General features: G+C 43.6%; 1 long non-coding RNA gene across 1 annotated transcript in view; it reads right to left on the bottom strand.

Moving 5' to 3' along the window:
* Positions 1-2,239, bottom strand: part of LOC115298996 — a 7,458-nt gene extending 5,219 nt beyond the window's left edge. Inside the window, exons 1-2 of the long non-coding RNA XR_003911930.1 lie at positions 1,822-2,239; positions 873-1,141 (exon numbers count right to left, since the gene is read on the bottom strand). This is a non-coding gene — a long non-coding RNA (uncharacterized LOC115298996). The remainder of the gene's footprint in view (positions 1-872; positions 1,142-1,821) is intronic.
* Between the last annotated feature and the right edge of the window lie 7,519 nt (positions 2,240-9,758).

Below are 9,758 nucleotides of genomic sequence, written 5' to 3'. Positions count from 1 at the left end.
ACGTTTTAAGTTACCAAGAATCTTTAAAACTATTTTAACAATTACCCATGAAAACTATAAAACAGACCAAATTAACCATCCTTTTAACATACACTTGTTAAAAATTGGAGCAGAGATCATAAGAACCTATTTGACTTTTGGCAGATTCAGATAGAACATAAGTTTCTGTTTTTATTTCAAACCAACAAACTTAAACACTGAATAAGTTTTGCTTGAGCCCAGGTAGCCCAGGGACCCTTTGTGCCCTAGTTAATTTTTGACCTGGAAATTTGGTGCAAATAATCTGACTTCTGGGGTCCTTTGTTTCTTATCACCTAGGGCAGAGGGAGAAGCTGGCCTTGCCTGAGACCTGAGCCAGTTATGCAGGCCTGCTCTTCCCCACGCAGGTGGTACAGAAAGGAATGGCAGAAGGGAGAGCGAGAGAAGAGGGGCAGAGAAGGAGAGTTTCTAGTTTTAAACTTTTCTCCAATTATAGCTGTTAACCTGGGAAATGAGTGAGGGAGAAGCCCTCACTTCTACAAGGCAGAGGAACACAGAGTCAATGTCCCCTTCAGTATGATTTTATCTCAGCCAGACCAATAAGGTTTTCTTCTTTGCAGTCCCCTGGGCGTTTCGGGATCTTAAGGATGTTCACCTGTGGAGCCACAGACTCAAACTCAGCAGGCGAGCCAGACCGAGCCGCCCACTCACTCACATACACACCAGAAGTTACTACATTTCCTCCCACAGACTTTTCACAGACAAGACCAAAAACAATGACAATAACAATCTGGACAAACAAGTACAGAAGTGGCCACAAAACGGAGGTTTACAGATAATACCCCAGACAAAAGCACATGTGCATTTAAAATTCAGATGATAAACTAGCTTACCTCCGGAGGTTCTAACAGGTGACTTTTACAGATTACTGGCGCCATTTTCAGGGTGGCAGAAAAGACAAGAGTGCCTTCCCAGCTCCCAAAACCTAGCCATCCCTGGGAGTGCCTGTTGCTCTTAGCCCCCGAGGCTGGGAGGAGACAATGAGGCATATCACACCCAAGTAGGTGCAGAAACAAAGAGAGGGAGGGGACGCCAGAACTGTTACTGAAGAGCTCCAATACTTCTGGTTTCTCAGGCAGCGGTAACTTTTGCCGCTAGGATCCTAGGAGAAAGAAAACATTTTAACCAGGGTGGAAGGTTCCATCTTCTGGCCATCCAATGCTGAAGGTCAGCCATTTGTTCCTGCAAAAAAAATCTAGGGGTTTGAAGTAGACTGTCCCATGTCCTCGTCAGTCAGAGTCACAATCAAAATTACACTTAAACGCACAGCAAACAGATAATTACACTTCGCCTTTGTCCCGTTGAGGACTCACACTTTGCCTCCCTCCCTCGGAGGACTTAGACAAACGCACAGAGACCTAATGGAGTCTCGCTGCTGCAACCAGCGAGACCCCCTGCAGGCGAACCGGCTCTCCGGCCTCCCCGTGGGATCCTACACCCCACTCGCCCAACCTACTATAGGTGAACCGGCTCTCCGGCCTCCCGGTGGGATCCTAGATTCTTACTTGGCACTAAGAAAACATTTTCCTCCTCTAATGAACAGAATTTCACATAGGAGGCCATCAGGCGTCCCTGGTCCTCCTCTCCCCCTGGGGCGTCCCCCAGGGTGGCAACCTGGGACCCTCCGGGCACGTCTACCGGTCCCTGTCTGGCCGTTCTTACCAGCGGCGAGACGGTAGCAAACTGAAACCAAGTGCACACAACCTATTACAAATTTTCACAGGTTCAGAACGACAATAGACAATCAGAGACAACAGAAAGCCGGCGTAAGTTCAGACTCACCTCCAAGGGCAACTTCGAGATTGAGGGGTGGTCGCAGATCCCCGACGAGCCCCTAAATGTAAGGACCCCAAAAGGAGACCCTACCGCTGTCAGCTGGGTACCGGCGCTCACCCCAAGCAATCGCGAGAGTTGTCACTTGATGCAAAACCCAGGAGGCTTTATTCGAGGACCGACGCGCTGGGGCTCAACTCTTATCCCACTCAGGGGTCGAGGAGAAGAGCCCCGAAGACGATTGACGCGGGGTTCTTATAGGATTTTCTTTCTTTCTTTCTTTTTTTCTCCTTCACAGGTGTTTTCCCATCGTAAGCTTTACGACACACATCTGGCAACGTCAGGCAGGCAAGACAGCGGAGTCAGCAGAGTCCGGTACAAGTTTTACGACCCACACCTGTCAATGTCAGATAAGCAAAACAGCAGAGTTCACAGGGCTGCACTTTAGGGAGGGAAGCATTTCAGCTTATCTTAAACCACATCCTGGGATCCAAACAACTTCTACTTGAAAAACGACTTTAGTTCCATGGTCACTCTAGGGCCTGAATTTGTCATTCCTACACAGTGCCCGCCCGCAGCAGCCCCCTGAAATTTGTCATTCCTACAATAATGAGACCCATGTGGTTCAAACCCATGTTGTTTAAGGGTCAGCTGCACAACATTAATAGGTAAAAGTCACTTTTTAACTTCTAATTCCACACCCTTTTCTCGGCATGACCACTGAGTTTGGATTAGGTCTTTGTCTAGCCCCCAGTGGCCCAGTGTATGCAGCCAATGGATGGCATCCTAAAAGCGTAGCCCAGCACTTCTGTGTCAGAAAGTGTTGTAGGGAATCAATTTCATAATTCGTAACATATTTGTAAAACTCCCATTTTTCTCTCCTCTTCAGTTATCCCATATCCTGAGCACAGGTGCCTGCAATTCCCTCATGAAACACCCCAAATACTCTAACAACCAGTGTGGTTTCTTTTGTCTCTTTCTCCCTTGTCACTCCCACCCCACCCCCAAATCACGTTTGATCCTGGTGGTATAGCCTGAATCTCTCTGACTGCTTTGTTAGTTTTCTCCATTCTTTACCGAATCCTGGGTGTCTCCTTTCCAGAGGAACAGACCCAGGAACAGAAACCTCTCCCTGTTCTAGCTCTCTCTAGCACATTCTGTTTTTGTACAGGATAAAGGGAGGAGACTATAAATCTTAAAAGGCAAACACATAATTCTCTTGGTAGAGAGAGGGAGTAGAAGAAATGTAGAAGAAAACAAATATGCATTAATAAATCTCAACCCATTACATATCCTGAAGATCCCCCTTTTTGATTATGTAGAACCACATTATGTATTGCTCTGTGATGACCTTTTTTCATTTAATAGTGAATATTCAACACCGGTTTTGGTTAGTGCATACAATTGTATCTTTTATTTCTTGTGGTTTGTTTTATAACATTTCTGATGTGCAGCTAGTCAGTGATTTATTTAACCATCCTTTTGTTGCCCTTTATGATATACAGTAAAGCCTTGGATTGTAAGTAACTTGTTCTGCAAGTGTTCCACAATACGAGCAAACATTTCTGATAAATTTTAGCCTGATAAACCAGTGGTGTCTTGCAATATGAGTACTAAGTGATGCTGAGTGTCATATGATTACATCGGAGCCAATGGTTCTCTCTTTCCCTCTTTCTTTCTTGCTGTGGTATTGTGGGTAACTGTCCCTCATGCTCAGATGTTCAGTCTCAGGCAGCAGTGTTTGGCAGAAATCAGTGATTTTTTGGAACATTGGAAGGTGCCCACAACTGGCACTAGTGTATGTTTTGTCACTTCAGAGCACCTATGGACAGTCCTTTGCTTTTCCAAACAAGAGTGAACTTAGGGATGCTTTGCTTCATTCTAGGTCAGGCTGCCTGCAGATATAGACCCTTCCCTCTGCTGCCTTATTGCCAGTTACATTAAATACAGTATATGACAAGAGTTTATTAATTCTGTACTGCAGTCAACATCCGTTAGTGATACTGAAAGTTGTCCTACATAATAACCCTCCTCTTTTTTGTCTCTCTCATACCAGGCTTGAAGATTTTCAAAGGTAAGTGAAGGTTAATTTGTTTATTTTTCTTTATTATTTTGTATTGTATTACAATATTGTCATCATTTGTATATGAATATTTTGGGGTTGTAGAATAAAGAATCATCTGAATTTCCATTATTTCTTATGGGGAAAATCGCTTTGATATATGCGTGTTTTCGATTACAGGCATGTTTCCAGAATGAATTATGTCCACAAGCCAAGGTTTTACTCTATATTTTGATTTCTTTTTCACTTTTTCTTTCCTTCTCTTAGTTTCAGTATCACTCTATCTGTCTGTGTCTTTCTCATTATTATGAGTTGCTGCTACGGTCTTTGTAAATTTTTTTAAGGTTTTATATTGAAATATAACACACAGAAAAGTACAAAATTCTAAGTTCATCACTCAACAAATACATCTGTATAACTACCACCTAGACCCCGGAAAGTTAGTGTCATGTTGAAAGCAAATAAATCAAAGTTCCTGTTCCCCATGGAGCAGGGGACTCAGTTTGGAGGCATAAGGTAGGTAGAAGGGAAATATTCTTCTATGACTCCAGAACTTTGGGAGAGCCCTGTTGTGGAAATACCATATGAGGAGAAGCAGCCAATGGGATCTGGGCTTTCAAGTCACCCAGAGTGTGCCTCTAGGAGCACCTCCCACTGAACCCCAACACCTGGTGCTGGAGAGTCCCCTCCCCTTACACAGACCTGGCAGAGCTGAGGAGCAAAGGGAAAAAGTGCATGGTGAAGCAAAAGGGTAGGAAGGCCTGATGGGTGCTGCTACCGGTGAGGATGGATGGTGCCACTGGAGATATCCACCAGGTCAAAGGGAGCTCTTGAGAAATTTCAAGGAGGCAGGTGATAGATACCATATTATCTGTTCCTATTAAATTTTATTTTTCTCTGCAAAAAGAAATTCATATTTTTAGAGCATCTAAAGGATCATCTAAAACAACTGCATTAATTGACCTGTTTTCTCCTACCCTGTCCTGTGTAGCTTGCACACCTGGCTCTGGGCTTAGCTTGTATAACCCTCACATGACAGCTCGGGGTGCTCTGTAAGTAAGGGAGCCTTCCAGTGCCAGCATCAGGGGGCTTTTGCCTGCAGTACACGGACCTCACATTGCACAATGCTGGAGCTCCTCTCTCTAAAACTGATGAGTTAGAAAAGCACAGAAGATTCAGTTTCAGGACATTTTAAGGCTAACCAAAAGTTCTACCGTATTTTGTTTTTTACAGTTAAAAAAATCCCAGTGTGCCATATCTCATGTAAAATAATCCAGATTTCTTGACTCCTGGTCCCTCTACACTATCTATGGAGGACTTATTGGGAATTATTTAAAGAGAATGTCAAGTCTAGAACATGGAAGCAACCCCTGGAATACAGGGAACAGTGTCTTCCGATGGGCAGAGGTGCTGCTTTCTTGGGCTCTACTGTGAGTCTGTTTTCTTACAATTTTTCTGGAATAGAAAAAAATCCCCTGAGTCAAATTCTAACCCCACTTCCCTGTGTAGGATAGTTTTTAATAACGTTTTCTCTCTCAGGAAAATGCCTATGCAAAATTATTCACAAGTAAGGCTAATACATACAGATAGACCTCATAATATTTCTAAAAATTAAGAAATAAACATATAATATACATCTTGTAAGAGTTGCCATGGGAAAGCAACTGAGCGGCCACTTTGCTGTGGAGAGCTGTGAGCACTGACAACCCCCACCTGCAGACCTGGGATGACCCGAGCCATTTGAAAAGCACCAGCGGCCATTTTATTGCAGGTCAGATAACAGATCCAGGCGCCACCAGGACTGACGACCCCCACTCTCAATCTGGACTGTCTCAAACTGTAAAGCCTCACCATGGAATTCCAGTATCCCCCCCGCATCGAAGCAAACAGCCAATTGAATCCTGCCACCGTCCAACGATGCCCCTACGTGGCTATCGGCCCACCTGAGCGCAAACCCGGAACTCCTGCACCCATAAAAGACCTTGCTCTCCCATATCAGGCGCGACCTCCCTGACTCCCCGCTCCAGAGTCACGGAACCTCGCCCGGGAATCGCAGATCCCAGTAAAGGCCTTCTTGGCTCCATAACGTGGTCTCTTTGTCCTCCCATCTCTGCCTCCATCTATTAAACCTTACACATCTAAGTTTTTAATCTTAAAATACATTGTACATTTATTGTATATGTTTGTATAGCTGATATGATTCTTGATGTCTACAGGGAAGGACAGAGGAAATTGTCCTTTATTTACTGAGGGCTTACTATGTGCTGGGCACTGTGCTAGTTGCTTTACATGAGATCCCTCTCTTATTTGAGAAAGGAGATGACTGGTCTAAACTGCCTGGCAGGTATAAGGGGAGCAACAGCCAGCATTGTTCTAAGATTGGGACTTTTGAGCCAGACAGGCCTATGTGACCAGACAAGCTGAGGGTATCTCCAATCAGAGGGACGGTGTCTCATAAAACTGCCTGAAATAGTGCCCCGTCCATGCTAGGTCCACAGTCCATGAAGTTTTTTCCTGTCTCTGTTTGGAAGGGCTCTGTCTGTAAACCTGAAAAGCCACTTAGAGAGTAAGAGAATGACAATCATAACAGAAGGACTATTAAGAGATTTTCATGGTTTGAAATTTAATAGTTCTGAAGTAAAAAGCAATGAGAGAAGGTTTTGTTTATGGATCTGATTATGAAAAGATGTCATCTGATGATTCAAATGACTATTGTCTACCAGCTTCTTCCACCTCTGTTCTCTTGCCAGATCTGTCCCAGTTCTTTTTCTAATAGTGAATAAGCCCCTTTACCTGTTGGGCCTCAGTGTCCTCCTCTATAAAATGAAGAAGTTGGGTGACACAATCACCAAGGGCTGTTTCTAGACCTGACTGTCTGTACTTCCAATTCTTTGACTCTTCCTCAAATTTCAGACATTCCAAGAAAATGGAAATGGGGTAGAGGTTTGATAGCTAACTGGTGGCATCCCTTAAAGGGGCACAGGGAGTGGGGCACCCAGATAAGAGCTCTTCTCCTGGGACTGGGTGCTCAACAACAAGGGAGAATCTAGGCCAGCTCTTCAGACAGAGCTAGCTGGGGAAAATGTCACAATATGTCATTCCTTGTCACTGGCGTAAGCATCTCCACCCTGTTGATGGTTGCTGATGGCACGATTCACAAGTTAGCTGTGTGGGACAGGTGGGTGGTGCAGCAGGCTGGGCCATGGTGAGGGGTGGGGGTGGAATAGTATGTGTGTCTCCAAAGGGCTGAGAAAAGTAGACAGTCATTAATATTCTCAGAGATCCTCATGGTCAGTCCTCGTGTCTGATCCACGTGCACATTCTGCTGGGACCTACTAGACAGAAGCTGTACCGGGGCTGGGAACTAGGTCCTATCTGATTTGATGTCTCCAGAGTCTAACACAGGGTGGGACTCAATTTTTCTTATCAAATAAAGAAATTGGTCTTCCTGATTTATGTGTCTATCTTGTGGGAACTTCCTGTATTTTTTTAAATCCAGTCTGATTAGCCCCAGGGAACAGTAGAGAAGACTCAGAAGCCTAGTTTCCATGTACTTCTCAGACAGAAAAAAGTCAAGTGAAATACTGTCAACTGTTCATTGAACTTGTTTCAGTATTAAACACTCCATATATATCACCTCTGACTACCAGGCTCAGACAGTACCCTGCCTCAGCCCTTCACCCTACTCTGCTTTATTTTCTTCCTAGACCACTTTACTACTAATTCACATCACATATTTGTTTGTTGTTTTGCCTTCTTACTAGATGGCTCTTCCTACCTCTTCAAAGGACTGAAGATGAAGCCCCAGGTAGAAGAATCTACTCTGCATCTATCGTACGGCTATGGGGTGGTGCACGCTTTCCCTAAGAAGTTTTTATTTTCAAACTTTATCAGCTCTTAAGATCTTAAAATCTCTTTAAAGAGCTTAAAAGGGGCCACAACATTTCTGTGTGGTTTCCTAAATGGAAAGTTTTTTTCCCCATCTTTACTAAAGTATTATTGACAAATATTGTATATATTTAAGGTATGCAACATAACTTTGATATACTATGAAATGTTTACCACAATCAAGCTAATTAATATATTCATGGCATCACATACTTACTTGTGTGTGTGTGTGTGTGTGTTTCTGGGTGACTACATGTGAGATCTACTCCTTTAATAAATTTCAAGTACACAATATAGTATTATTAACTGTAGTCACCATGCCATACATCATACTCCCAGATCTTACTCATCTTATGATTGAAAATTTGTATCCTTTGCCAACATCTCCCATTTCCCATATCCCCCCAAGACCTGGTAATCATCATTCTGTTCTGTTTTTATGAGTTCAACTTTTTTAGGTTCCATATAGAAGTGAAATCACATGTGGGGCCCCTGGGTGGCTCAGTAGGTTAAGCGTCGAACTTTGGTTCAGGTCATGATATCTCTTTTCGTGAGTTCAAGTCCCACGTCCTGCTCTGTGCTGAGAGCTTGGAGCCTGGAGCCTGTTTTGGATTCTGTGTCTCCCTCTCTTTCTGTCCTTCCCCCACTCATACTCTCTCTCTGTCTCTCAAAACTTGAATAAATATTAAAAAAATTTAGAAGGGAAGTCACATGTTATTTGTTTTTCTGTGTTTGGCTTATTTCACTCAGCATAATATCCTCCAAGTCACCTGTGTTGTTATAAATGGCAGGATTTCCTTCTTTTTAAAGCTGAATAATATTCCATTGTGTATATAGGCCATATTTTCTTTACTAATTCATCCATTGACAGACAATTGGGTTGTATCTTGGATATTGTGAATAATTAAGTTACTTCTTAGACTTACTGCCCACACTAGCAGGTCAGAAAGAGTTTTTCTTTTGTTGTTGTTTTCCCCCATTCATTTCCTATTTCATGGCAAATGTCTGCCCATGAATGAAGAGGTCTTTTGAAAAGAAATCTGTGAGGGCGCCTGGTGGCTCAGTCGGTTAAGCCTCCGACTTCGGCTCAGGTCAGATCTCACGTTCGTGGGTTCGAGCCCCGCATCAGGCTCTGTGCTGACAGCTAGCTCAGAGCCTGGAGCCTGCTTCCTGTTCTGTGCCTCCTTCTCTCTCTGCCCCTCCCCCTCTCATGCTCTGTCTCTCTCTGTATCAAATATAAATAAAAACATTAAAAAAAAAGAAAAGAAAAGAAATCAGTGTTCTTTGTTTCTGGGTGGAGCTACCTGACCATGCCTCCTCAGTGAGGACAGGCTCCCATCTCTGGAATAGGAAGAAGGTAAAAATGCCCTGTGCCCATACCTGCGGAGGACCAGCCCATGCACCCCAGTAGAACGGTTCCCGAGTAGGTGGTTGGTGTCGGCGAAATATCTATAGGAAGGAAGACAGACAACATGAATGGTGGTAAAACCACACTTTACTAAGAAAGTCAGTGTCTTTTATGACATAGGGGTTTACACATTTTTTTTTTCTCTTTAATGATTACAAAGCTTATGGTCCTTGAGAGAGTAAAAACATGCTCTGGGAAGGATCATTTTTTATCACAGAAGAGAGACAGCCGTGAGAACAGAAGTAAAAAAACAGGAATGAGGGAGTCTGTCTCTCAAAGAATCTTCTTTTCTTCAAGGTCCTTTAGCAGTTATGTCTGCGCAAGATGCTTATCATTCGAGGGGTTAATTTTAGACAGAGGATTGTGTTTGCCCCAACAGCAGGCAATGAGCTGGGAACAGAAATAATGTAAGGGAAAGCAGGTGCCACTAACTGACCCAAGTTGATTCAAAACTTAAAGGTATATGCCTTCATTGCTTTTGCAAAGCAATGAGAAAAATCATAGAGAGGTTAAATAGAAGCCACATATGCAGACCAGGAGGCCAAATGTTGCTTCACAGTCTGTTGACTTGTTCCATAACTTCCCAAA

This window comes from Suricata suricatta, chromosome 8 (genome assembly GCF_006229205.1).
Source record: "Suricata suricatta isolate VVHF042 chromosome 8, meerkat_22Aug2017_6uvM2_HiC, whole genome shotgun sequence".
Lineage (NCBI taxonomy): Eukaryota > Metazoa > Chordata > Mammalia > Carnivora > Herpestidae > Suricata > Suricata suricatta.
Note: the sequence above shows the minus strand (reverse complement) of the source record. Positions and strands in the feature narration are given on the sequence as shown.